Here is a 27874-nt window from a genome sequence, read left to right on the forward strand (position 1 = left end):
CTACCAAAAATGTATAACATGTAGAGTAAATGCAATCACACACATTCCAAGAAAAACAATTAAACTAAGAAAGACAGTAAACACATGGAGATTAATATGGTTAACATGATAAAATACAATGCACAAATTATATTTTACTGTCTATCAAATGGGTCCAAAAACAGAAAATGAAAAGGCAGTCTAGGAATATACTCAGGCCACGACCACATCCAGCACCCCAGTCCAGTACAAACAAATGTCATTGCCCTTTCACCAGGATGTATGAATGACTCTTAGTTTCACAATGGACCTGCCTTAGCCTCCTTGGGCACACCAAAACCAAATAATTCACAAAAGGAAATTAATTGAATTTGTCAGGTTTGGATTTATTAATTCGGGGGGGAGGGTACCCTATAAATACTTAATTGATCCCTGGAGAATCTCTAGTGAACCCCTGGTAGTTGTGGCACAAGCAGCACCAACAAATTTAATGAAAAAATGCAACAATTTCCCCAAATCAATTTAGAAAAATAGAAAAATATTTAATGAGAATAAAGACCCCTTAATAATTAGATAGGTTAAGGATAACCGGAGATATACATTTTAAAATACTAAAAACAAAAAATGGAAGGAAAAGGAAAGCACTAATTTAAATTCACTGACCACTACTTTGGTGTGATTTCAGACACACCACAGTGGAGCATAGGTCAGATACACTAAATCAGTTGCCCTGGTCAAAGAATTTAGCTTCAGATTTTTCCTCTGGAATGGAAGTCAAAATATTTTAGCAATGCAAGGTCCAAGGGTGTGGTCGGTGCGGGCCTATGGAATTTGGACACGTTTCATTTCGCTCCCACTGAAGTTGTTGGTATTTGTGCCAAAGCTCAGATTAGGCTAATCTGGAATTCGTAGTTGCTGAGATTGTCCAGGTCTGAGGTTTTATCTTGGACATTTCTGAAAGATCAAGACAAAATTCACCAAAGGAAAAGGCTTGAAGCTGTAGCAGGCCAGGCTCCATGAACTCATAAACGTTCATGGGGAGCAATCCTGTTTTTCTCAACTATTTACAGTGCAGCCCTTTTTAGGATAGCCTCAGCCCCAGGTTTCTTTCCTCTGGAGGTGGGAAAATATATCTAAGTTCCTCTTTTCTGTAACTGCTTGATAAGCTCTCATCTGGGTTACAGGAGGTTTCAGTCCACTTTCGTCAGCTGAGCCCTTTTAGAGTCAGGAGTCCTTCAACATTTTGTGTCACTGGTACAGGCAAACAGGAAGTCATCCACTTGAGCCTTTAGAGCAAGCCCAGTCCCTGAAAGTCAGCAGAGATGGGGTCAGGAGTCTTCTTTATCACAGTAGGATGTTATGCTTCTATTAGTCATTTTTCTACCAGAAGGATCTTCTTTATCAAGTGTAATCTTCCCAGGTCTGGGAATGTTCTAGGGAGGTGGTGGTTGAGGTGCCAGCTTCACCTTGTGTACTAGCCATATTTTTAATACAGTCCACCACCTTCTTTTGCAGCACTTCCTCTTTGTCTTGCTGTAACATTACTCAGGAACCCTTGTTTCAGTATGGCAGATTTCTTCTTCTATCAGGAATGCCTCTTCTCAACTCCTTAGCCATATGGCTATATAAATGAGCAATATTTCCACCTGACAAGGTTGCTCCTGTGATGGGAGCATGCTGTATAGGAGGGCACTGAGAACGAATAGGAGAAATCAACAAAGAGGGACTGGGGGCTTTTCTAGAAGGTCCAGCATAAGTACCCCAACTATGGCCAATCAAAAGAGTATGCAGTTCCTAACTGTATGTGGGAAGAGAGAGAGGCTTATTTTAGTCATGGGTTACAGGGGGAACAGGGGGTTCCAACTGTTGGAATTAGGGCCCTTACTGGGTGTCATGCTTCATCATAGGGCATGCTCCTCGTCAGGTCGGCGCTGCAATACCTGACGGGCACCCTATGAGGGGCTCTTTGGCGGAGATCTTTCATTCCAAAGCTGTATGGTGCCGTGGGGGTGGGGGTGAGGGGCCTAAGGGTGTAGATGGAGTGAGTGGAAGTTAGTGAGAAAAAAGGAAATAAAACAGGAAATGGAAGTACCAAAGAGAACAGTTTTAATCAATAGGCCTTGAAACCTGATTAAAAAACTGGGTGGCACACTTCTGGGGCAATGTCTCAGATTTGGTGCTCTATTGGAAGGTCAACATGTTTCTTGCCTTGCAGTCATGTGATCTACTGGCGATTCATCAGGACCAAATAAATAATTCTATCTACACAAAGGTACGGGATATAGTGCTCGTGAATCTTAAGTAAGGGTTCAGAGTATTTATCCATTTACAGAATTCCTCACAGATTGCTCTTTCTACCCTCCAGAAGAAGAGAATATCGTCAATGAATCTCTTCCAGAGGAGTAGATTGGTCCTGTAAGGGTTGGAGTTGTTAAAGATCAGTCTTTCCTCAAAAGCTGCCATATACAGCAACCTGTGAGGAATTCTGTAAATGGATGAATACTCTGAACCCTTACTTAAGATTCACGAGCACTATATCCAATACCAGCATACCGTTCCTAGACCTGACAATAAGATTTGAAGACAGTCTACTGAGTACAACCATCTACAGAAAACTGACTGACTGCAATAGTCTTTTGTTGTTTAGTAGCCACCACCCAAGAGCACTAAAAGAGAATCTGCCTTTTGGACAATTTCTTAGATTAAGAAGAAATTGCAGCTCCCTAGAGGACTACAAAAACGAGGCTGACCGTCTAGCTAGTAATTTGAGCAGTCGAGAATATCCACATCGCAGCATTGCCCTCTCTAACAAAAGAGCTAGGAACATTTAATATTTGAACTGCATTCCAGCCTGGGCACAGTGGTGCTTCTTGCAAATACAGAGGTGTGTCATATATGCGGCTTGTAAACGTACACAAAGCAAACCACATATATTTAACCTTCCATGCCATTTGTGCAATTTTAGGCACTGTTGGACATGGCCCTTTTTGCAGGATTAGTCCCAAAAATGTGCTTCCTTCCTCCAATTTTTGTCTGACCTGTTTTAAGACTCTGCGCACGTTACCACTGCTGATCAGTGTTAGAGTGCATATGCTATCTGTGTAAATTGTGATTATGATTGGTTATCCATGATTGGCATATTTCATTTACTGGTAAGTCCCTAGTCTAGTAAAGTGCACTGAGTGTGCCCAGGGCCTGTAAATCAAATGCTACTAGTGGGCCTGCAACACTGATTGAGCCACCCACACAGGTAGCCTTTCACTGCGCGTGCAGTTTTAAACAACCATGTCGACCTGGCAAGTGCACCTACTTGCCAAGCCCTAACCTTCCCATTTCTTACACGTAGGTCACCCCTTAGGTAGGCCTAAGGTAGCCCTGTGGACAGGGTGCAGTGTATGTGAAAGATAGGACATGTAGTGGTGTGTTTTACATGTCCTGATAGTGAAATCCTTTGCATGTCATTTTTCACTATTAAAAAGTGATCATTAGAGCTGCTGTGTAACATTTTACAAGTGTAACTTTCAAATGGGAAAAGATGGAGATTTGGAGTTTAAGTTCCCTGAACTCAGAATGTAAAATACATAATTTTGTGAAGTTGGTTTTTAACCCCTTCGATGCGTGCGTCGGCCAATGGCCGTCGCGCGCACTACCTCTGTAGTGCTGCGCACGGCCGTTGGCCGACGCGGCCCTGCCCGCGCACGGAAATGCCCGCACCGTGGCGGATTTTACACCGCGGTACACGGGTTAAATTGTGTGTTGGAAAATGCTGGTTTTGAAAGTGGGCATTTTCTTGTGTAACCACCCTGGGCCTCTGCCTGCCTGTGGAATCAATGGCTGCTTTGTAGCTGACAGTGGCTTGTTTGTGTATTCACTCCAGACACTCACTCAAAGGGAGTTGAGGTGTGCCCTTCAAATGCTGGGCGAGAGTGGTGGGAGGAGTTGTCACTAAGATCTGAATAGGCTGTGGCTGACTTTCAAAAAAATGCTGGATCCACCTCCTGTAGTGAAACTGGACCAGGGAAGGCAGTACTGGTTTTACTGGGTAAGCCAGACTTTCTAAACAAAGACTTCAAAGGGAAAAGGAGGTATACGTATTACACCTAAAGCCCCAGAACTTTAGATTACTTCTGGAAGCAAGGGGAACCTCTGCCAAGAAGAAAAGCTGAAGAGCTGTGAGGAGGAGACTGCCCCTTTGCTGTGTGTTGCATTGCTGGGCTGGCCTGCAGTTGCTGCTTTTACCAAAGAGAGGACAAAGACTGGACTTTGCTGTGGAACCTGCTTGAGAAGAATCTCCAATGGCTTGTGTGTGCTTGCCTCCAGTTCTGAAATCTCAGGGACTAAAAAGACATCACCCAGAGTCGTCTTGAACTCCATTGCTGGGAGTTCTGACCTGGCTGGTGGTGCCTATTCCAGTTCTGGGCCCCTGGAGGCTGCTACCGAAAGCTGTGAGGAACTGAAGAAATCTCTGAAATTAACTCTTTGCTCTTCTTGCAGCTGAATTTTCCAAGGCAGCTCCGTCATGCTGGAGAAATTCCCGACGCACAGTCCCATTCGGCTAACGCAATCGATGCAGCTCCTGCCTGCAGCCCGAACAACCGGTGCACACTGACTCTCATGCAGGTCCTGCTGGGTGGCTAAAAGAATCAACTCATCACTGCTCACCAGCTATGGAAATCCATGCAGTGTCCTTAGCGCCTGACTTTCCTCATGATTAGCACCTGTGCAGCAAGTTTTTCCATCGCAAAACCTGCAGACCAGAGTTGATTGGGAAATCAACGCATTACTTCCCCCTACAGTCCGGATTCAATGCATCACTTCTCCTGCATGCAGTAGAACTGTTGCGTTGCCTCCGCAAAGACTCAGGAACTGATGCATCACTGTGTTTTCCCATGTTCCCCTCCTCAGTGGCTGTTTTGCTTTGTGAATTATGATGCATTTGAGGTACTTTGTGTAAAAATCACACATCCATAGATTTCAATTGACAAAATTACTTGAAACCTTCTAAAAGTCATATTTTGTGTTGCATATGTTGGGTTTTTGTTGTTTTGCTCTTGCTTGGTTTAGATGAAGATACCTTATTTTTCTAAACTGGTGTGGTGTTCATTTGTAGTGTTTTCACTGTGTTACTGTGTGGTTGGGTACAAATACTTTACACATTGCCTCTGAGATAAGTCTGTCTGCTCGTGCCAAGTTACCAAGGGGGTGAGCAGGGATTATCTAAGTGTGTAACTTCCTTATTCTAACTAGAAGGAAGGAATGGTCCCTACTTGGACAGGGTGCATACCACAGCCAACTAGAAACCCACATTTCTAACTGGCACCATTTCCAAAAGACTTACACGGGTGTTAAATAAACAAAACAGGTGAGTTTGATTGTACAGCAGGTTTTCAGTAGGACACACTGGCACTTTATTGTAATTCAAAAGAGGTACAGTGCACAAAGTTCTAAAAGTAACAACATTAGACAGGCAAAAAGGGGAGCTCCATGATAATAATAGGATGATGTATCACAGTGATCTAGTATTCACAATAGTTCCAGGAGTTCTGACTGTCACACATTTGACGATCTTCGATACAGTGAGTTCGAGCGATCAGTAAGGCTACGTGACCTTCCACCAACATCATATTCTGAGCATGGACACATTAAAAGAGCTGTCTACCTAATCGGAAGATGTGTAAATGTTTTGAACCATGCATATGTAAAGAAGGATCTGTGTAAATTTGGTTGGGAAGATATTGATGGGGTGCTTAGACCTACAACATTTCTAAAGCCTCTACCCACAGAACTGACAAGTACATGTACTTGTAAAACCTGTGCTACAAAAAGATGTTCTGTCAATATGCTCTTCTCAAATGTTCAACATTCTGCAAATGTACCACTAGCCATTACCGAAACAAATAAAGTGAACTTTGAAAATATGTCTGAAACAGGAGTGAGAATTTTTTTTTTCATATTCAGATCATAAACATTGTTTGGTGTATACATACAAGGATTATACATGATTATTATGTGTTTTATTTCTATATTTGTCTCTTCTTCCTCTATTATAGCTGCAATTTTGAAAAATGGCAGAAGATGTGCTTGGAGGAGCTATTTTCTATCCCCAAAACCTATATTTTGACACCAAAATGTGGTATATAGGTCTCATGGGTCCTGAAATATTACATCATCACTGCAACACATCTGCCAATTTTTAAAATGTTGTCTAGAAATATTTGGACTGGTTCAGCAATGTCACCCAAGCTAAATTCTCTAATGATACAAACCCAAATCAAAAATGTAAATCTCTGGACAACAAGTATTTTAACTGCTTCCATGCTCATGATGATATCAGCTCGTCATGAGGCACAGTGGAGCTGTGCTCATGACGAGCTGTGCTCGTCATTACGGTCACGGCACTCCCATGTGCAATTGATTCCCCGCCTGTGCGGGAGAATCAATCAGTGGGCGGAGTCGTGACGAGCCCAGCTCGTCATGAGTACAGCTCCACTGTGCCTCATGACGAGCTGGGCTTGTCACGAGCACAGCGCCGCCGCCCCCCCCGCACCGTGGGGGAATTACCCCCGCGGCAAAGGGGTTAAGGAGGTATATCAGAGGGCGGGGATTATGAGGGTAGCAGAACCATTTGTTTGGGCATGTCTATCCACTGTAAGTGTACAATTGTGGAAAGGAAATAAGGTGATGAATACAGGCCCCAGCTAGGCCCGCAAGGCACGAGAAGGGTTCGCTCTCCTGTAACGGAATCTATAAGGAAGTTGGCACGGAAACTGCAAAGTACAAAAACAGCATTTATTAACCCTTAAGGGTGGCCCTACAATCCACACAACACCCTTCAGTATTGCATGGAGTAGCACACAGAACTTGCGTACACAGTCCCCTTTTATACACAACAGAGGGGCTCATAAGTGGGTGGATACAACATGAGGCCGAAGAACATTACCATTTATGGTCATTCTCGATACTGAATCAATACATGGGCGGAGCCAACACACTCCTTGAGCCCGCGAAACACATGGTCAAGCAAGGCTAATTATAACAGATGTGGTCAAGTCTGGACATGCGCCAGATGGACAAGAGAGAGCTATTTATAAACTGTTACTAGGCAGATTACAAGAGCAACTAACACAAAGGTCGGACTCTCCTCGTGGCGAACACGTGGCACATGATAATACAAAATGGATCCCGAACTTCGGTCAACATAACGGAGAAAACATGATCTAAAGGGAAAGCATTAATGTCTTCAGTAAATGCTTAATCACATTGCTGTTTTAATTTACAACAGACGACCCTTTCAGCATTTACTGAAGACATCCGGTTTCCAAAAATCATCATATATGTCAATTATCATCATTCCTTTAACCTCTTTAGCTAGACGCTTCTGATGAGCAACATCGGCAATAGCTTTCTTATCCGGGATGCAGAATGAAATGCATACGGAACAGAACAATGGTCCACATTGAACACACATACAGAAAAAGAACAGAATTGCTATAATAATACAGAGACCAGTTAAGACCTTCCATCCCCAGGCAGTAACCAATGCCCAAAACCATCCAGAAAAGGACCAAGTGCCGTTTTCTGTGTGGATTTCAGCTGCTATTTTATGCAGCTTGTTAATGGCGTTATAAACGGATGGCGTATGATCAGGGATGAACACACAGCAACTACTTCCAATAATTTTACAGGCTCCACCTCGATCAGCTAGCATTACATCTAATACCATACGATTCTGCAATGCAACAATCCTAGTTATTTGTAACTCTTCCGTAAGATTCCCAAGAGCAGCAGCAGTCTGATTTGTCACAGCTTCTACCACTCTTGTTAATCTTCGGATCTTCCTACTATTCAGAGCGGCTCCAACAAAGAAAAACAGTCCTAAGTTAAAATCAATATACTGCTGCAAGCTGGTATCAGTCTGATCCACATCATCAATCGATAAAGTACGTTTATACCTATTTACAGTCACATTATTCAACAATTTCAAATCCTTATGGTAAGATGCTGGTGCTAGGAATACAGGAGGTAATAGGAAGGATACATAACATACCCCAGACCACCCAGCCGGCAAACGGTAATAACCTTTATTTCCGCACACAAAATAGGTATTATGGGACGCTAGGAAGGTACTGTTATTCAATCCATCAATGTTCAAGACAGTTAGGCAATCACTGACACCAACAGGGATAAAACCCACACTCTGGACACACAGGTCCGCTTGAGCCTGTGCCACTTGGATCACGAATTTGTCCTTCCCCACAGTGTCTCTGGTGTTCGTGAAGATATAGGGAATGGATTCATTGTCTGGTCGGTACTCTTCCCATTCCCAAATTGTCCCATTCGCTTGCGGATATCCATTTTTATCCTGATGACATTCTTTATTAAGTCTGAAAAGCAACCGCCCCACCGTCGGTTTCCGAGTGGCAAACAGTAAGGTGTACCATGCTCTACAAGAGCCATTATGAGAGAAAGGAAGTGGTATGAATGGCGTACCTCCTTTCTTCTGATGGGCCGGCATCATCCCACATATCCAACAGTTCGTAGCGTTCGTAGCAACGTGGGTATGATGCAGCATCTGAATGAAAGTGTTATTCAAATAAGACTGTCGATGCTTCAACTCTTGATACGGCAATGTATAGAAGTAGTGCTCCGCAGGCACCGGAGTCGTCAACACAAGTGTTTTCCGAGCAGGAGTTACCTCCTCTACAAACCATGTTGTTATTCCAACAATAGCTACTGTTAGCATGAACCCCAACGCACAAAGGATTTTCTTCTTCTCCATGTCAAAGGAAACAATACCCTGATATCTTCCTGAAACTAAAAAGTCTGTCAGAACTCTTCCCCTTGGGCAGCGGTTGATTTCTTCACCAGCGGGCCAAGACGGGTGTCACTACACTAATGCAGGGCTGATCCCCCCCCTTGCCTCATCGGCTCTCCGTTTCACTAACCCAAGGGCCGTTCTGACAGTATGTCCCGGTACTGGAAACCTCACTTCCTCGGTCGAAGATGATATCGTCTTCCTCCAGAAGTCGCGTGGTCCGGAAAGAGCTCCTCAGTGTCACCCGGCTCCGCAGCACGGCCTGTCTCTGCTGCCAGGATTTCTCGTTGATCGGTCAGCACGGTAGACTCCACCAATCCGGGCGGTACCTTTCGACAGTGCAGGGAATGGATCCAATTCTTCCTGTTCGAAACTCGCACAGCCGTCCTCGTTGCAAGGAGGACTTGCTCAGGGCCCACCCATCTCGGCTCCAAACTGTTCGTTCTGTCGAAGACTTTCACCATGACATGGTCACCAGGCCGGAGACCATGTCCTTCACCGGTAGACCGATCAGGGAGCGCCTCTCGGACCTGTTGATGAATAGAAACCAAGTTATCCGTTAACTGTGCCAGATAATCGCTCATCATTACACAAGGTACATCATACACAGCCTTAGGCCTTGGTGGACCCCAAATGTTCATTGGGCGTCCAAATACTATTTCATACGGCGTAAGGCCGGTTCGAGAGTGTGGCACTGATCTAATTGACAATAACGCCAGTGGCAGGGCGTCTGGCCAAGTCAAAGACGTTGAAGCTTGGATTTTGGCTATCTTAAGCTTCAGTGTACCATTATACTTCTCGACTAGTCCTGCAGACTGAGGGTGGAACACGGCGTGGAACTTCTGAGTGATGCCCAGGCCCTTCAAGACGTACTTTATAACATCCGCTACAAAGTGAGGCCCATTATCACTCCACAGAAGTCTACAGACGCCGTATCGAGGGAAAAACTCTTTTAGCAATAGCTTCGCCGTGGTCATTGCAGTATTGTCTTTCGTAGGGTACGCCTCAACCCATTTACTGAAGGCGCAAACCACTACTAGAACATACTTCAAATTGTTACAGCGCTCAAGCTGGATATAGTCCATCTGCAGAACCTCAAAGGGTGCAGTGGGCGTCGCAAATCCTCCTGCTGGAGTTCGAGTACCCTTTCCTGGGTTATACTTCAGACAGATCATACAGGTCTGCACCACCCTCTTTGCCGTGATAGCAATCTCTGGATGCTCCCAGACTTGGGTAAGCAATTTCACAATTGCGGAAGCTCCAACATGTGCTAGCCCATGTGCCATCTGAACCATAGGTTGTACGAAAGCCGTGGGTAATTTCCATCTATCCATCTGCTTATTTCTCCAACAACCCTCATCATCCAACTCTCCCTCGCTAGCCCATTGCTCCCGCTCTTTATCGGAAGCGGTCCGTTGCATTTCGCGCACTTCCTCCTTCGCATCACGCCATCTTTCCACCTGTGACTTTACTACATACATGGCAGTAGCACCGGGCTGCATCGCAGTCTCCCGCGCTACTCGGTCTGCTAGCGCATTCCCTTCTCCAACTTTATCCACTACTTTCCTATGGGCGCTACACTTAACAATGGCAATTTTCTTTGGGTATGTCAATGCGGTTAAAAGATTGTGAACTAACTCTCCATGCATTATCTGCACCCCATGTGACGTTAGAAACCCTCTCTCCTTCCAGAGTAGGCCGAAGTCGTGCGCTACTCCGAAGGCATAGCGGCTATCTGTGTAAACATTCACACACAATCCTGTACTGAGCTCACATGCTCGTGTTAATGCTATCAGTTCCGCTGCTTGAGCTGACTTCTGTGGTATGCGTGCTGTCTCCACTATCGTTTGTAATGTGGTAATTGCATATGCTGCTGAAGTCGTACCATCTGGTAGCTTCAGACAGGATCCATCCACCCACAGTTCTCCATCTACATCTGGAAAGGGCGTATCCTGGAGATCAATACGACCCTTTGTTTGTTCCTCAGTCACAAGAATACAATCATGCGCTTTCCGCGCCTCAGGCTGAGTTTCGGGGTATGGCAACAATGTTGCCGGGTTTAGTGTTACGCACCTTTTCAACGTAATATGAGGAGCCAAAAGCGTCAACTCATATCCCGTCAAACGGGCACTGGTCAAATGCTGCGTCTTTGTTTGATTAAGCAGGGCATCAACAGCATGGGGGACTAATACCAACAGCTTATGAGATAACACAATTCCCTCGCTTTGGCGTATTGACACAGCTGTCGCCGCAACCGAGCGAAAACACCCTGGTAATGCTCGGGCGACAGGATCAAGTACAGCCGAAAAATATGCACAAGGGCGCTGCTTGTCGCCGTGCATCTGCACTAAAACTGACAATGCACATCCATCTTTCTCATGCACATACAACGAAAAGGGTTTTGCATAATCAGGGGTCCCTAACACTGGTGCTGAACAAAGGGCCTGTCGCAGTTGCTGAAAAGCAGCATCACACTCATCTGACCAAGGGATTGGGATAGGCGTATCCTTTGTCAAAAGGGCTAACAATGGCTTAGCTATGTGTGAAAACCCCAATATCCACTGTCTACAAAAAGAAACGAGGCCCAAAAATGCACGGACATCCTTCTGTGTGGATGGTCTCAGTGTATCCAAAATTACTTGGATACGATCCGGTGTGAGTGCACGTCCCTCCTTAGACAAAAGGTGACCCAAATAAGTCACCTTTGGTCTACAGAATTGCAATTTCTTCCGAGATACCTTATGATTATGGAATGCTAAAAAGGAAAGTAAGGATAGCGTGCTTTTCTCACACAATTCCAGGGTGTCAGCCGCCAACAAGATGTCATCGACATATTGAATGAGGGCGACCCCCTCGAGTAAAACAAAGGAATCCAACTGTCGTTTCAAAGCCTGACTGTAAATACTAGGGCTTTCTGTGTAGCCCTGGGGAATTCTACAAAAACGATAAGATCTATTGTTTAATGTGAACCCAAAAAGAAATCGGCTATCGGGGTGAATGGGAATAGAAAAGAAGGCATTTTTCAAATCAATCACTGAGAACATGGTCGCCGTAGGCGGGACCAAGGTAAGCAACGTCGTGATATCGGAAACCACCGGGTACTGAGGTATCACGATCTTGTTTACCTCCCTCAAATCAATTATGAACCGATAGACCTTTGCATCCGTGTCCTTTTTCAGAATAGGGAGAATCGGACTGTTACAGATATTATAGGGAACTTCTTCCACTACTCCCACTGCGATCAAATCTTGCACAATCTGTATGAGAGCCTCCTCGCCCTCCTGGGAAATACGATACTGCGGGAGGCGCGGTAACACCGCCCCCTCCTGGACACTAATGTGGACCGGAGGAATCACCATTTGTCCCACATCTGTGTCCGAAGTCGCCCATAAAGCTTGAGGGAGGGTGGCCAACAACGCATCCTCTGATATCGCACACATCCGCCCTGACCGGGGGTAGTTGTCATTTAAGATCACCCTCACACCCTCAGGGGAGCAGCGGATCGTAGCCCTAAAGTGCTTTAACATATCAAGGCCCATAATGTTATCCGGTGTATACGGAGCAAGCAGAAACGGACAGGGCGCAGAAAAAGAATCAACCTTAAATGTAAGGGGCTGTGAAAGAGGGCTTCGGGAGAGTGTACCGTCAAACCCTACCGATGTAACCACTGAGCCGGATGGGGGAGCCCCCGGAACCAAGTACCTAGACAATGCACTACGTGTCGCTCCTGTATCTACGAGGAACTGATCAGTAGAACCTAAAACCTCAGCCGATACATAAGGACCCGTCTGATCGACCGGCACCTCAACTGATTCAGACCCCCATCCAACGCATTCCTATGCATGCTGAGAATCATGATATCCTGATCGATCAATCTCCGATACGTGATACTGATGCTGGCGATCGAAAACATTTGAGCTATCTCGGTGCTGCCCAGCGGTATCGAAACGAACATGATCGTTAGAATTCCCTCTAAAGTTCGAGGAACCCCCTCTACCTCTCGAGCCACCCGGAGTATGCCCCTGACGCGAAGCACGCAACACTGGGCAATCCCTGGCCCAATGGCCCAATTGCTTACAATACGCACACTGGTTCCTATTCAAATCAGATCGGCCCGAAGGGGGACCATAAGATCCTCCCCTTCCTCTATTATTACCCCGTCGGGGCGGGCCATATACTTGTGCCAACATTACCTTAGTCTTAAGATCTTTCGATTTCTTTTCCTCCTGGCCCTTCGCCTCGTGCTCCTGACGCTCATAATACTGAGCGATAGTCAGAAGAGCCGTCGGCGTCGCGGAGGACCAGGAACTCTCGCTCGCTTTTAAACGGGCCGCAACTGCCGGTAGCAGATTAGCCACATATTTGTCCGCGAAAAGGTGGCGGCCCGTGTCGTCAGTAAGCGACTGGCCACTAAAATCATGAAACGTTTCCTCAAAGCGCGTGAAGAAATCTGCAACTGACTCGTCAACTTTCTGTTTACATGCAGCTAACATATTCCAGTCAATCTTTTTAGGGGGAATAATTGTTTTCAACTTAGCCACAATAGCAGCAGGGAGATCTAAAATATTCTGGGGTGGTTTCTGTGCGGGCTTCCTCTCCCTGTCTTCATCCTCAAGCTCAGACCACCGGGCCTTGAAGGCAACCGCATCATCCACCTTTCGGACAGACCGCCACGTGTCCGGTGGTAGAATAAGACCAAAGAACAGGTCTATATCCGCTAAGGTCATAATGCAAGAATTCAAGGCCCCCTCGACTTCTTCATAGAAGGCCGCTGGATTCTTGCGGGGGTCAGGCAATGCATTCTTTAACGCCATAACATCGGCCCTATGCCATGGAGTATAGACCCAATTATACACAAAATATCCCCTAGCATCGGCGGAGTTAATGTCCGAGCTAGTCCCCGCTCCTTTAGGAGGAACATACAAAGGCGCCGCCTCTCGCATTGGTTTAGCATGCACTACGTCATCCTTATCTGACTGGGAGGTGGATGAGTGGCCCCCTGCTGCAAACGAATCCGACTGCTTCTCCTCCTCCGTTTGTTGGCGTGCTTTCTCTCTAAGGGCCAGCACCTCGTCCCGCAAGGCGAACAGCCGCCGAGCCGCCTCAGGAGCCTTAGGGGGAGAAAAAACACCATTACGTAATGCTCCGGCATCCGAAGACACTTTGTCAGGCTCAAGGACACTAGAATATTTTCGGAAAGCAGTAATTACTTCATCCGCGAAATGAGACAGAAAATACACCCTCTCTCTATCTTGCCACGACCCCCAAGTATGGAACAACTCCTCCTTAGACATCTTGCCCTTAAGTGCACGGAGGGAAAGTTTCCGAAGCTCAGCCATATGCTCGGCCGATAACATGGACCGTGTGTCTACCTTACCCGAAGCCGGGCCAGAATCTTGCGGCCGCGGAGCAGATGCGCCAACATAAGGGGGCGGAGAGCGATCTAGCAAATAAAAATCATCATCAGGATTATTAAGGACAGGATAAAGTGGCTGGCGAACAACATATTGACCCGAAACTTGTAGCCTACGCTCTTACTCTTGTCTGTCCGCCTGCTCTTTGTCCTCCCGACGCTTCGCTTCCTGTGCTCGCACATGATCATTCTTCCGTTGGTCTTTATCATACAGCGCTTTCTCACGCTTCTCTCGCTCACGCACTTCCTTCACCCATAATCGCACACACTCAAACATATCCTGACGAGCACGTCGCTTACACATACACTGTTCCACATACTCAATCTTACGTATATCAAACGATCCATACAAAGGCCATCGCAACTCAGGATCCTTCTTCGTGTATTTCCTCCATACTGTGCTGTACATTATGGAAGAAAGACCATGCTTCACATACATATCCCTATTAGGCGTCCCCTCTGGGGGAGCTGGAGCAGATTCCTCGAGGTTCAACCGGTTTCCAAAACAGCAGCACCACTTACGGAGTGCGCTGAAAGCAGGCATGCTCAGAAATAATGCAAAATATGCAATATTATAAAAAATGGCACTTAATCGTTGCGCCGTTCAAAGTTACACAGCTCTGGAGAAATCTCTCCACATTACCTGCCTATATGTGTTGCAACGCATATATTTTCACAAAGACAAATACAAAATATGACTAGTCATCATCAATCAAACTCAAATAGCCAACCCAGGCTTCAAAAACTCGGAGCAAGTACCGTACAACGGTTCTTACCAATCAAGAGTCCAGATTCCAACTGCCAAGCTCCACAATCGCCCAAACGGCTCTCACGGCAGGACCGACAGAAGAGGTCTCAGTCGATGACCGGCGCCACCCAGACGGTCAGCTCGGAAGGGAAGGAAGAAAAACCTCGGGATGCCAGGGCTAAGACGCCGCTGGCAGTGATCACGTCCCCGGCCAAACTCCTCACCTTCGTCGCGACCAGTCCTTCGAGCATCCGAGTCGCCGATGAGCCCCACGTGACGGGCGCCAATTGATGAATACAGGCCCCAGCTAGGCCCGCAAGGCACGAGAAGGGTTCGCTCTCCTGTAACGGAATCTATAAGGAAGTTGGCACGGAAACTGCAAAGTACAAAAACAGCATTTATTAACCCTTAAGGGTGGCCCTACAATCCACACAACACCCTTCAGTATTGCATGGAGTAGCACACAGAACTTGCGTACACAGTCCCCTTTTATACACAACAGAGGGGCTCATAAGTGGGTGGATACAACATGAGGCCGAAGAACATTACCATTTATGGTCATTCTCGATACTGAATCAATACATGGGCGGAGCCAACACACTCCTTGAGCCCGCGAAACACATGGTCAAGCAAGGCTAATTATAACAGATGTGGTCAAGTCTGGACATGCGCCAGATGGACAAGAGAGAGCTATTTATAAACTGTTACTAGGCAGATTACAAGAGCAACTAACACAAAGGTCGGACTCTCCTCGTGGCAAACACGTGGCACATGATAATACAAAATGGATCCCGAACTTCGGTCAACATAACGGAGAAAACATGATCTAAAGGGAAAGCATTAATGTCTTCAGTAAATGCTTAATCACATTGCTGTTTTAATTTACAACAAAGGGATGTCGTTTTAAAAATTATTGTTTAATACTATCAATGTAAGTTTATTTATTTGGCCGACTTATATGTGGATCAGCCATTTTTTTATCCCTATTTAAAGTATGTTGTGAAAAACAACTGGGGGAGGTTAAGTAAGAGGCCAGTAAGTAATTGGATGTTTGGATATTTAGGGTAGTAGTTTCATGAGGAAGAGCTGGAGGGGTAAAGTGTGCATTAGCAGTATGGGGGTGTTAAGTGAAGCAAACATTTTAAAGATGCGCCCAGGTTTTTCTCTTTTGTCTTGGCATCATAAACCTTCTAATAGAAAGATCCAATAGTGAGTAGGAAATCCAAGACAACGCTTTGTTAACTAGCTATGTTACATTTTAAGACAAGACAAAACTCAGCATGGTAAGATAAGATAATACTGGGGTCACAAAGAAGTCACTCAAAGAGAGAGCTCCAGTGTTTTTTTATTTGCTCTTCACTCATTGAACTGTTCTCCAGGTGAATTAAGGTACGCATTCCACATACTTGTTAGTATGTTTCTCCAATCCTAACAGTGGTTTTAGTGTGTGTTTCATTCCAGGTTAGTATAACGGTTCTTTCACCTTTTAAAGCCAGATTGCCACTTTTTCATGATCTTTCTTGTCTCTGGAATAAGACTCCTTTCTTTTTTTCATACTTTTTTTCTCCTTGTTTTCCGATTTCAGTCTTCTCTTTGGAGTCACATTTGTCTAGCAACCCTCCCCTTTAATACTCCCTAGATAAGATAGGACTCAAATACCTATCAAACAGGTTTTACCAAAACGTCACGTTTTTGGCTCAGTTGACAAAATTCAGGAGCCGTCATCCTGCCATTGAGCCCAGCATCTGTGGCAATCACTGTAGTGCTTGCAATTCTTGGATTGTAAAAGAATAACTGTGGGCCCATAGTTCTGCTCATAGGCCATAACCTGTGCTACTGAATATGAGGCGGCCCAATACCAAGGCTTCTAAGTCTTGATTCTACCACATGCTTTTTCACCTACAACTAGGGCCATAGACACAGGGAGGGCATTTAAGGGCTGGGCCATCCCATAATAATGTTTGCCCCCCTCCAAAACGACAGAGGTAGCTGCCACACTAAAGAGGTGCAGGAGTTCAGAAGGTGATGAGCAATAAAAATTCCTGTAAGTGTTGTTTTTATCTTGTTACATTTGCTGAATGTTCCAAGACATTTTAAATGTCAGGCTAGTCTTCTGACTATATGTATACTGTGGTCTATCCTGCATGTTTATATGTAACTCTATGTATACTGTAGTCGGGTGTCATGTCTCAACCGACCTTGGCATGGAGACCACAGTTCTGAGTTTCACTACATTCTATGTGTAGTGTTTCAATATCTACCCATCCTGCCCCCCTAACTAGAAGGCTGGTACAATTGGGGATAGACCACAGTATACATAGAGTTACTATAAGGACCTTAGAGGCCTTATTAATGTTTACTTTATTTGTGAGTTTGGTCTACTATATTCTTATATAGTTTGATTTTTTATTTATTTTTGTACACTAACCACCTGAATTCATTATGTATATTTCTCCATAAATCATTTTATTTAAAATATGTCTTTCACAGGTACCACCAGTGAATCCTTCACCCTTTGATGTTCCATGGGATTACTGGATGGTTTCGTATACACTGTCAATATGATTTGTTTGTTTATTTTGAGCACATTGAGCAGCAGCACTACTAGGTCCTGAAGAAAGGCCCAACACCATCTGGGTAACAGGCTGAAACATGCTGACCTTTGTGACACACGTTTTTTTTACGTTTTTCTCACCACGATCTTTCTGGAGTTATAGAGTGCATGGCACACCGATCACTTCTTGGCGCACTGTTGCAACAATCCACTATATTACCTTGTTTTGGTGCATTCAGTTCTAGAACCAGTAAGTGAATCCTATTTGGTTTAAAGGAAGAACCCCCGAAGAAGGGCTGGTCCTGAAATGCATCGGGGATTATGTTGATATTCCTGTGAATTTATCAAATGCTCAAAATTTCATTGTAATGAAGAATGAAAAAACAACATTAATCAAAATGAATTGACATTTCACTATTGGAATATGATATGAATAAACCTAAGTGAAATATAACTAACGGATAGTTAACTATTTTATGTGATTTTTCTTGCAAAGGAGTGCTTACAAGTGTTTGCCTTTCCAGTGGTGAAGGACTTATCTTCTCATTTAATCCGCTACACCTCAAGATCAGGAGGTGATACTCTATAGCACCCACACACTGTGAAACGTGGATCTAACAGTTAACCATTAATAAAAAAGGAGTGCGACTGTCATCCTATCTCTTTTGATCTATATAAGTGTAACAGGCGAGTTTGAATGATTTAATCAGGTTTGGTAAGTAAATTAGGTAGATGTTGAATAGTAAAGGGGATATGATGGACCCCTTTGGGATGCCACAGTGTTGGGCGTGAGGAGCTGATACAAAAGGTGGTATCAACACTAGTTCGCTGTAACAGCTGAGAGGCCAAGAATTCAATGGGCATTTGCTGAACTCCCTTTTCACCTTTCACATATGGTGTGTCAAACAAGAAGGTGCTGTGCAAAGGGATTGCACAATTATACAGGACATTGAGTCATGTTGAGAATGTTTTATGACATGTCCTTTTCCTGATGCATAAATGATTGCCACTACCCAAACCCATGAGTCATTCAAAAGCAATTTTCAGTCAGGAAGCTCCATATTCCAAGATGGTATGGTGCTTTGATTAGCATGTTTTACTGGGACAGAGTTATCACAAGTCAGGTACGATTTATATTTGACTGACATTGCTCCAGCCTACACTAACCTATTGTGAAATATAGCCTGGTGAGTTAATGTATTTACTCTACAGATTGTTATTTTGTTCACAGGAGTGAAATAGTTTGTTAATGTGCCTGCTGTAGAAGGGTGTAAATAACCTAACTAGCAGTAGTGTGAAGCTGAAATGACCCAAAATAGTCTACTATGTTACAAAGGGCCGTCGTAACTGACTTACTTTGAAAGATTGATTAATAGCTAGCTAACCCTGCCAGGGTCAACACACTGAGGATACATCGCCTTGAACCAAATGTGGGAACCATAATCAGGGCATCTGAGACTGAAAGTATTTGTATTATATTTGCCTCTCAAGATATCTCCACAGAACATCAACTAACATTTTCAGATTTGCTATGTTGTAATTTAAGATCAGTGTAGAAAAAATCTTTTTTAAATTTTCGACTTATCTGAAATTCAGCTTTATCTTTATCTAATTTATGGTCCTAGCAAATAAATTGTTAGTATGAAGTCCTATGTAATTAATGTGCTAAATATATATTATTTAGTGAACAATTGGCGTAGTGTTTTTATTGGGAGAAGTGTGAGAACACCGGATGGTAGAATATTATGGATCCTTATAAACTCCAGAATTTCTCTTCACAGAAAAAATAGGATATATGTGATGTAGCTAAAGTGTGGTGTTTGCAGGGCATTCTGGTTAAGAAAAAGTATAGGAATCCATGCAAACTACACCAACCCAGACTTCACTAATTTAGGAAATTGGCTCTGTATATGATGTGGCCACTAGGTGGTTGTACCATGCACAGAGTCCAGGGGTACCCCAAAAGTGTACAGGGCTCAATGTAAAACCCAAAGAGGTCTATTAGTAGTAGTATGGGCAAGCACCCTTAGGCCTAACACAGAGGAGTGGAAGACATTTATTGCACCACAGTGATCAATAATGGACACAAGACTCAAGAAGGAGATCCAGACCAATTAAAAATATATATATTTTGTATTTTATTTTAATGTTATGTTATGCTATTGTTCTTTCTAGAGCGCAAACTGTTACCTGAAAATGTCCTGGCGCTGACTGAAGTACTACCGAGACCCTACCTGGTGGAAAGATAAAGGTAGATATTAACTGGTAAAAAGCCACATTTTGAGGGCCTTCCTAAATGCAAAAAAATTAGCTATGCCTCTGAGGTGCAGCGGAAGACCATTCCATGCCTTGGCTGCACCGACTCCAAATCTTCTACCACCCCAGTTGGCTTTGTTTACCAGCGGTACCAACACCAATTTTGCTTTTGACAAGCTTAGTGCTCTTGAGGGAGTGTACCAGTGAAATAGCATTTTTAAGTTATTAGGCCCAGTTCCTTGAGGGACTTTATGTATCATACATAGCGCCTTGGTCTGGACACGTTTCTTAACTGGCAGCCAGTGAAGCCTTCTAATCTCTGCCGAGATTGAGGCATTTCTTGGCGTGCAAGTAGACAGTCTGGCAGCTGCATTCTGCAAAAGCTGCAATTTATTCATGAGCCGTTCTTCAATACTTAGGTACAGACTGTTGCAGTAGTCTAATTTTGACATGGCTTAATCCGTGATGATTGTTTGTTGGCAGTCTTTCGACAGAAACGCCATGATTTTCTTTCAGGATTTAAAGAGTAAATGAGACAGATGAGACTACCACATTCACTTGCTCCCTGAAGCTGAGTTTGTTATCTAGGTAAACTCCCAAGTTTTTTACCTTATTAATGGAGCTAGGCAATGGGCCCAGTGTATCCAGCCACCATGCTGGGGTCCAAAAGTTTGGATCATTTCCGAATAGGACCACCTCCGTTTTATTGGAGTTAAGTTTTAGGCAGTTTTGGGCCATCCAGACACCTACCCCTGACATACTGTCACGGAATTGGTATGCCGTTTTCTGTTGCTTGTCTGGTAAAACAGAAACCACAATTTTCATATCATCAGCGTAGATCTTTGCAATAAGGTAAGTACATTTTTAAATAAAAATACTTTTCACTATGAAAAATTGACACGTTTTAACATAGTTCAATGTTATCCTATGGGAAGAACAATATTGCAATTAAACCGGTAAGTAATGCACTTACAATCACAGTCTTTGGAACCAAAAGTCAGAAAGGGGCAAGGGTCAGAAAGGTACCAAAACTGCACCACCAGTGGCACAGAGGCAGCCGGGTGCAGAGGTCAAATTAAAGTCCGGCCCAATACTTTTCAATGGAGACTGGGGGTGCCCGGAGCCACACTGCTTGTAGTTAGATCGGTTGCAGGGGCCAAGCTCTGGAGGTTAGGTTAAGCACAGGGGGAGACACAAAGCAGCACTAAACATACACCACCAGTGTATGGCTGCAGGGTGCAATTTTGACATTAGGCACCCAATGCTGTTCAATGGGGATTCTTTTGGAAAACAGGCTGCAGGCGTGGCACCGTAGGTTGCAGGAGACCAATGACCGCAGAGGTGAGTAGAGATGTAGGGGGGTCATAGGGTCACTGTTGCTTCAGCTCATCAAGGCCTAGGGGGTTTGGGTGCAGGGGTGCCTTTCGATGTTTCGAGTCTTCTTACCAGAGCCAGTGAGGGAAGCCTCTGGATTCACACTGCAGGCACTGCTGTGGAGATCAGGAGAGGTCAGCCAATGCTGGACATGAGGTCAGAAACGCTGAGGAGACTTCACTGCACAGGTGAGCCACTCAGACGTGGGCTCTGGGCATCAGGTGCAGAGTGGTCAGGGATTGCGGTTCCAGCTGGATCCAGAGTTTCTTTTGGACAGGTTGGCTGTCCATGGGAGATTGGAGTCTTTTTTTTTTAATGCAGCTGTCCTCCCAGGGTTTTCAGAGGTCACTGGCTGCAAGACAGGTTGCAGTTTCACAGAAGCTGGAGACAGGCCAGTAGGGCTGGGGCCAAGGCAGTCATCTTCAGTCTTCTCTGCAGGGTTGTGTTCTTGCTTCTTAGGTCATCACTGATCTAGTTTCTAGGTCTGGAGGAGCCACCTTAAGATTAGATTTAGGGGCGTACTAAGGGAGCAGAATGTAGGGCCAATTGGCTCATTAACTGGCATGACTACACCCTCTATTATGCCACCCTCCTGTGGGAGGGGGCATAGACCTAGCCCTGATTGGAGCAGCCCCCCCATCTTCAAGATGGTGGGGACTGAAAGATGTGCTTCACCTCACCTCCCCCACCCTAGAGGTGGAATTGGCAGAGGTGGGCACACCTCCTATTCTCCTGAGTTTTCTGGCCAGTTTTCCCACTCAAAGTGGGGGTGTAAACTGGGGGTTTCCATGTGCTGCTAGAGGGGGTCACATTACAAAGGCGGCAGGCCTATTAAGCTTCATCTTCCAGCTCTGGCCCATCCTAGTGGAGATGTGTCACCTCAGCCCAGGATGTGCATTGTGTCTGTCCCCAGAGAGCAGAGGCCCTCCACCGAGGGGTCTAGAAACATGTCTGGTGGTGGCTGGATACCTACAGCTGGTCAGAGACCACACCAGGGTTGGTAGGTTTTCAAAGGGCACCTCTGGGGTGCCCTCTGAGCATGTTTTAATAAATCTCACACTGGCATCAGTGTAGATGTAGTACAAGGAGCTGTTTGGCACCAAACTCTCCTGAGTTTAGTGGAGCCATCACGGTGCTGTGAAACTCAAGTTGTCAAGTTCCCAGCCGATGTACTCTCCATGGCTTCCTTGGCACTTAACATATTAAGGAACAGACTCTAATACTGTAGGGGCATATCTGCTCAGGCAGATTTGCCCACACCTGTGATATAGTGCACCCTGTCTTAGGGCTGGTAAGGCCTCCTAGAGGGGTGACTTACCTATATCTTAGGCAGTGTGCCATGTTGACTTGGTCATTTTTTCACCTCACAGGGGCATGCCAGCTGCAGCCAGCTGCAGGGGCAGTGGCATGGTCCTATTGAGGGAGTTGCAGGGGAACCTCTTCCCCCTCCAGACCCTAGGTACCTAGGGTACCACTTACTAATGACTTAAAGGGGGCAAAAGTGCAAATTGTGGACATGTTTTAGGGAAATAATAGTGGTACTGGGAACCTGAACAGCAGGAACCTAGTACTGTACAGTCAAAGCCAGGCACAAATTGTGTGGGGGCAATGCAACAGAATCCGATTTTCTCACATTACGTATGTTGTTTTCAGAAACGTTAGACCTGGCAGGTTTCCCTCTGACCTTTGCCGAAATACCACAGATACCCACATCACCAGAATCGGTCAATTTGCAATACAAAGTCTTGATCTTTCCTTGCGTCTTAAGGAGCCTGTCCTATTGTGGGTGATAGGTCAGTAACCTGTGGTGGCTGAAATCTACAGAGAGTGGTGGGGCATGGAAATGGGTGGTGGGTGGGTGCATACACGCACAGAGACACCATAATTACAGTGTTCATGAAGGGCAGCAGTGATGCGGCTGTCACTTTTTCTCTCATAAAAATATCCTACTGAGTACCTACACTGAGGCGTTTCTTGTACGTAATACGTTGTTTTCTATCCCAAATGTGCATTTTATCCACTAAATCAACACGCGATTCAGTGAGAAATGTAAACATCAGAAGACAGTAGTTCAATTGCTGGGCTTCTCTGAAATTCACTGACGAGGAGTTGTGTTGAGATTTCAACACGCATGAAGGGTGCATTTGGTGTTGTTCTTCGCTCATTCAGGTTCCAACATGGCCCCCAACCAGCTCCCTTATGCAATCCTTGCCCTGCTCTTATGCTGTTAACCAGCATGAGAGAAGTGTCAGGATTGGAGTGAGCGTCCTCTCTCTGCGAGGGCACTGGGTTTATGCACTTGCTCTGAGCCCAGTTGTCTTAAGACAGCTAGGTTAGAGAGATTTAAAATGCTCATGTGTGGCTGGCCATCGGAAGACAGCCGACCAAAAGGACATGCACTCTTTAAACTTGAGTGCACATGCAGTCCACCACTCCTCACTTCTGCTGCAACTCAGCAGGCCCCGCCCCGTCCTGACTCTCGGTTCAGGATAGGTTTATGAAAAATAAAATGATAATACATGAACTTTATTACCGTTTTATTTTTCATCTTACTGGGACTTTTAGTTGGTGGGGGCGGCGCTCCTCCACTCTAATGGAAGAGCTGCTCCTTGCAGACACATAAGCAGGATAATATTGTTATCAGGAGAACTGTAGGACTGCTATGTGGTAGGACATTTGTGGATTCCCTCAGATTCCATAAGCGTGATATGATGTCATGTTTGTTTCGTTGTGTAACATCAGTTCGCACAAAGTGCTGCGCAATACAGCAAAATAAAAAACAACACTTGGGACTCGTGGGAAGCATTTCCCTTGCATGCCGACTTTGATTCTGGAAAAGAAAACATTTTTAGTGTTTTTACCAGCTGCACTTTCTTTTCCAGTATTGTTGATGACCCGTTGTAGTCCACTGCTCTGTGAAAGTAGTGTGATGGATGGTCATCGTCTGCCCTAAAGCAGTTAAAACCTACCAAATCCATGCAGCTTTGCTAATGTCCTGTCCAACAAGAATTGACAACAAGCTGCAGGAATATGATGGCCACATTGTACTTACTTCTTTGTTCCATGATCATAAGGGATTTCTCCAGTTCCAGGAGTATCCCAGGATGGTAGGCTTCAGGGGCTGGCGAACAGCAAAAAGCAGCGGTCAAAGAAAGGTGTCAGGTGCTGCTAATGGTCATGCATGCCAAGAATACGTTTCAGTTGTCATTCATGGTCTATAAAGAAGAGGGTTAGAGAGAGACTAATAAATATTGAGATGGACAAAGAAGATAGAAGAGAAGATAGAGAGAAAAGAAGAAAAAATTAAGAGAAAGAAGAGTGAATAGAAAAATCTAGAAAGCGCATGAGAGACAGGAATGGGAAGGTAGACCATGTCGGCTCCTCTGTTAAGTGGAAGAGCTTCACCCCACTGCTTTTCAGCAGTGTAAAGAAAAATAAAATCATAATAACTCAAAGTTGCATTGTAGCATTGTGATTGTCTCAGGGCAGCCTGGGTGCTTCTTGGGTGTTCCCTGTTCCGACCGGAGGGAGGAGTGGAGAGACGCGACGAGGAGGACGAGGCGAGGAGGTAAGTTTAATAAAAAAAAATATTTATCCCTTCCCTCTGCCACTCCCGCCTTCCCGCACCCCCACCCACGATCCGTCCTGGCCACCACTGCAGACAGATGCAACAGAAAACAGAAATGGATAGTGGGGAAAAAAGGTTGAGAGAGGAAGGAGGCAAAGATTTAGAGATTGGGAGTGAATAGAGAAAGTAGGAGAGAGCCTAAACAAGCAAAACTAGAGCTAGGTACATGTAGAGCAACGGCGATTGGAGATTTTAAGTGGAATTTATAGTTTATGTTTTGGCTAATACAACTGTCACAATGTAATTTCAAAGCAAAAGTTTGTACTTTATTTTCTAAAAGGGATCTTAGTGTAAGACATTCACCACCTGAAGTAAAAGGTGTGGGCAGGGAGGGTTCCGAGCTGAGGCCATTTATTTTTACACAAAAAGAACTTGATAAGCTTTGCATTGCACAAAGCTCACCCACCTTAGGAAATCCACAGAATTGTAAGTCAGCCTACTTTTCAACTTTACATTCTTCTACTTTAGATTCCATCTAATTTATAGGATTTAAAATTGGATTGTGGAAAGTTGTTTGATTGTGCTTTAATATGTGCCTTCAAAAATCCACATATTGCTTCACATAGAATCACACACTGTGCACCTTAATATCGAAACCAGAATACCGATGGCACTGAATATCAAGGATAGAATATTGAATGCAAAATATTGACAGGTAAGTATAGTATAGTATTTCTATACCTATAATATTTCTATACCTCACTCCACATATATGTACCTGCGTACTATATATATATACCTTCAAGGTATGTAGATGTGGGCTTAGGAATTGTAAATCAATACTTCCCTATAGGCCCTTTCCTTTAAATATTCTGTCCTTGATATTTGTGTATCCTGACATTCTAGGGGTCAGTATTTAATAGTGCAATCTGTATTTGGGATAGAAGCACCGCTTTAATGTTCATATCTGGGGGACGGGCACACCAAAAATATACTTCTGGCTAAGTGCTTGCGTACAACCACATACTCCTTGCCCCTTTATCTCATTCTTACAGGTTCTTTTTCATCCCTGCTTTCTCCAATTGTAACTACATTTCCATCTCTCTCTTTCTCCTTCTTTCACGTCTTTCGCTCTCTCACTGTGGTTCAAAGTTTGATTTTGAAAAACAAGTGCTACTCCATAAACATAAGCCCCGGTGTGCGCCAGCTGCAACCACTGGGTCAGATTAAGCACTGGGAAATGCTCCTCGAGCGGCTTCTGTAACATGGTTGTTTGGGTCTGAAGGTCAGTATGAGGCTCTAAGGGATCAAAGTCTATGCACCACTGGCTCTGAAGGGTGATAACTCAGAGTTTGGCTGTGGCCTAGTGAGGGAAAAGAGTTGATGGAAGGAACAGTGAGTAAGGAGATCTGAAACGACAAAGAGAAATGGTTAGAACAATGCGCAGATCTTCCACGTATCTCCTCCTCCTCAAATCCCTGTGATATATTACTCTTAATGAGTAACTCCTTGCTCACTCACTATGTACATTGTTTAATGTGAGAGGAAGGGACTGTGGTACCCAAAGAACATGGAGACTCACCACCATAAACACATATGGCAACACGTCTACATTAAATGGTAAAGAAAAAACTAGTTTACCAGAATATGCAAACTTGGAGTCGTCTTTAGTGCATCAGCAGTTGCACAATTCCGCTGGAGGAAGCAGTAAAGGCCGTCTTTGGACAAAGCCAAAGTAAACCAAAAAAGAAGTTTTGATTACCTGCACAATCTCTGCCTTTTTCCGGGAAAGAAAGAGGGCTGTGGGAAGTTCCAAAAGATAGCACCTGCTCTTCAGTCCAACTCAATCCTCTTTGCTGTGAATGTCAACATGATGTGCCTCCTGCAAGTTTCAGGATATGGTCTGTTTTTCTATAGGAAAATTTGTGAACTCCGAAGTAATTACATACATATCCTCACAGATTTCTGAATCTGGAAGAGAGTGTTGACGTTTGGGTGGGGCCGTTACTTATCATCAGACCCATCTAAGATGGCTACTACGCAGACAACACTGAGACTTGTAATTCCAATTATTTTTTGACTGGCAGGGACTCTAACATCACCATGCTGCCCAACATCGTCCCCACCAGTGGCACTTAAGTCTAAAGTGGTATAACCTCACCATGGAAGCCATGACTGGAGCATGTCTCACTGCACCAGCTTGGCCCAACACCCCTGACTAAGGCCCTAAGAGCAGCGCATGTATCACCCAATATGGCCCAGGAGGTGGGACAGAGGGAGACACTGACACTCTACCACATACTTTCCTATAGACAGTCAATATTATATGGTAGAGGCAACTTATTAGCATACGTCAAAGTAAGTTTCCAGCTTGTGGGTCAAGTAGGTGCTTTTCACCAACATCTTATTTCCAGAGTGGGCAGTGACATTGCTAACTTTCATTTCAAACTGGTAATCAATCATATTTGATTCCTGTATTCTCTTCACCACTGCTGGATTTTGCATAGACATTTGCAATGTTCCTTTTAATGTCACTCTTTCTATCCCCAAACCTTTATTCCAAGAAAAGAGCAAATCAGACTGCTAAGGTGATCTGTAAAGAGCAATAAATATCTGTAAAGAGCAATTGTGCTAGCGCTCTACAGGGGCAGCTTTGTGAGCTCCATCTTGCTTGTCAGGAAGAAGTAGAGAGGCCTCAATTCAATAGATGGATGGTCTACAGACTCTCTGCTGCTCTGTAAGGGCCATAGACTGAAGAATGATTTGGCAAGGGTGGGGTGTGTAGCACGCAAGCCCTTCCTGGCACTTAGTCAAGATCATTCACAGTTTCTTCTTCGGACACAATATCTGTAAATTGGGCCTGGGAAGCAGTAAAAAAGTAAAGCAAGAAGATCTGCTGAGCCTTATCATTATGCATTATTCCAAATGCCATGTGGTTTATGAAGCAAAAACAATAATTCAAGAACCAAAATTCTGACTTTTTAGAACAAATAATAACCTCAGTGTCCAAATGGTCAATAAGACCCCTTCCAAGCACCGCTAAAGATCTCAGACATCATCATAGAGGATATCACAAAGTACATCGCGCTGCTAATGATCTCAGACGTCATCACAGATAATGTCACAAAGTGCATCATCAATGTCACTGGGAACATCACATATCACAT

This window comes from Triturus cristatus, chromosome 2_2, assembly GCF_964204655.1.
Source record: "Triturus cristatus chromosome 2_2, aTriCri1.1, whole genome shotgun sequence".
Classification (NCBI taxonomy): Eukaryota; Metazoa; Chordata; class Amphibia; order Caudata; family Salamandridae; genus Triturus; species Triturus cristatus.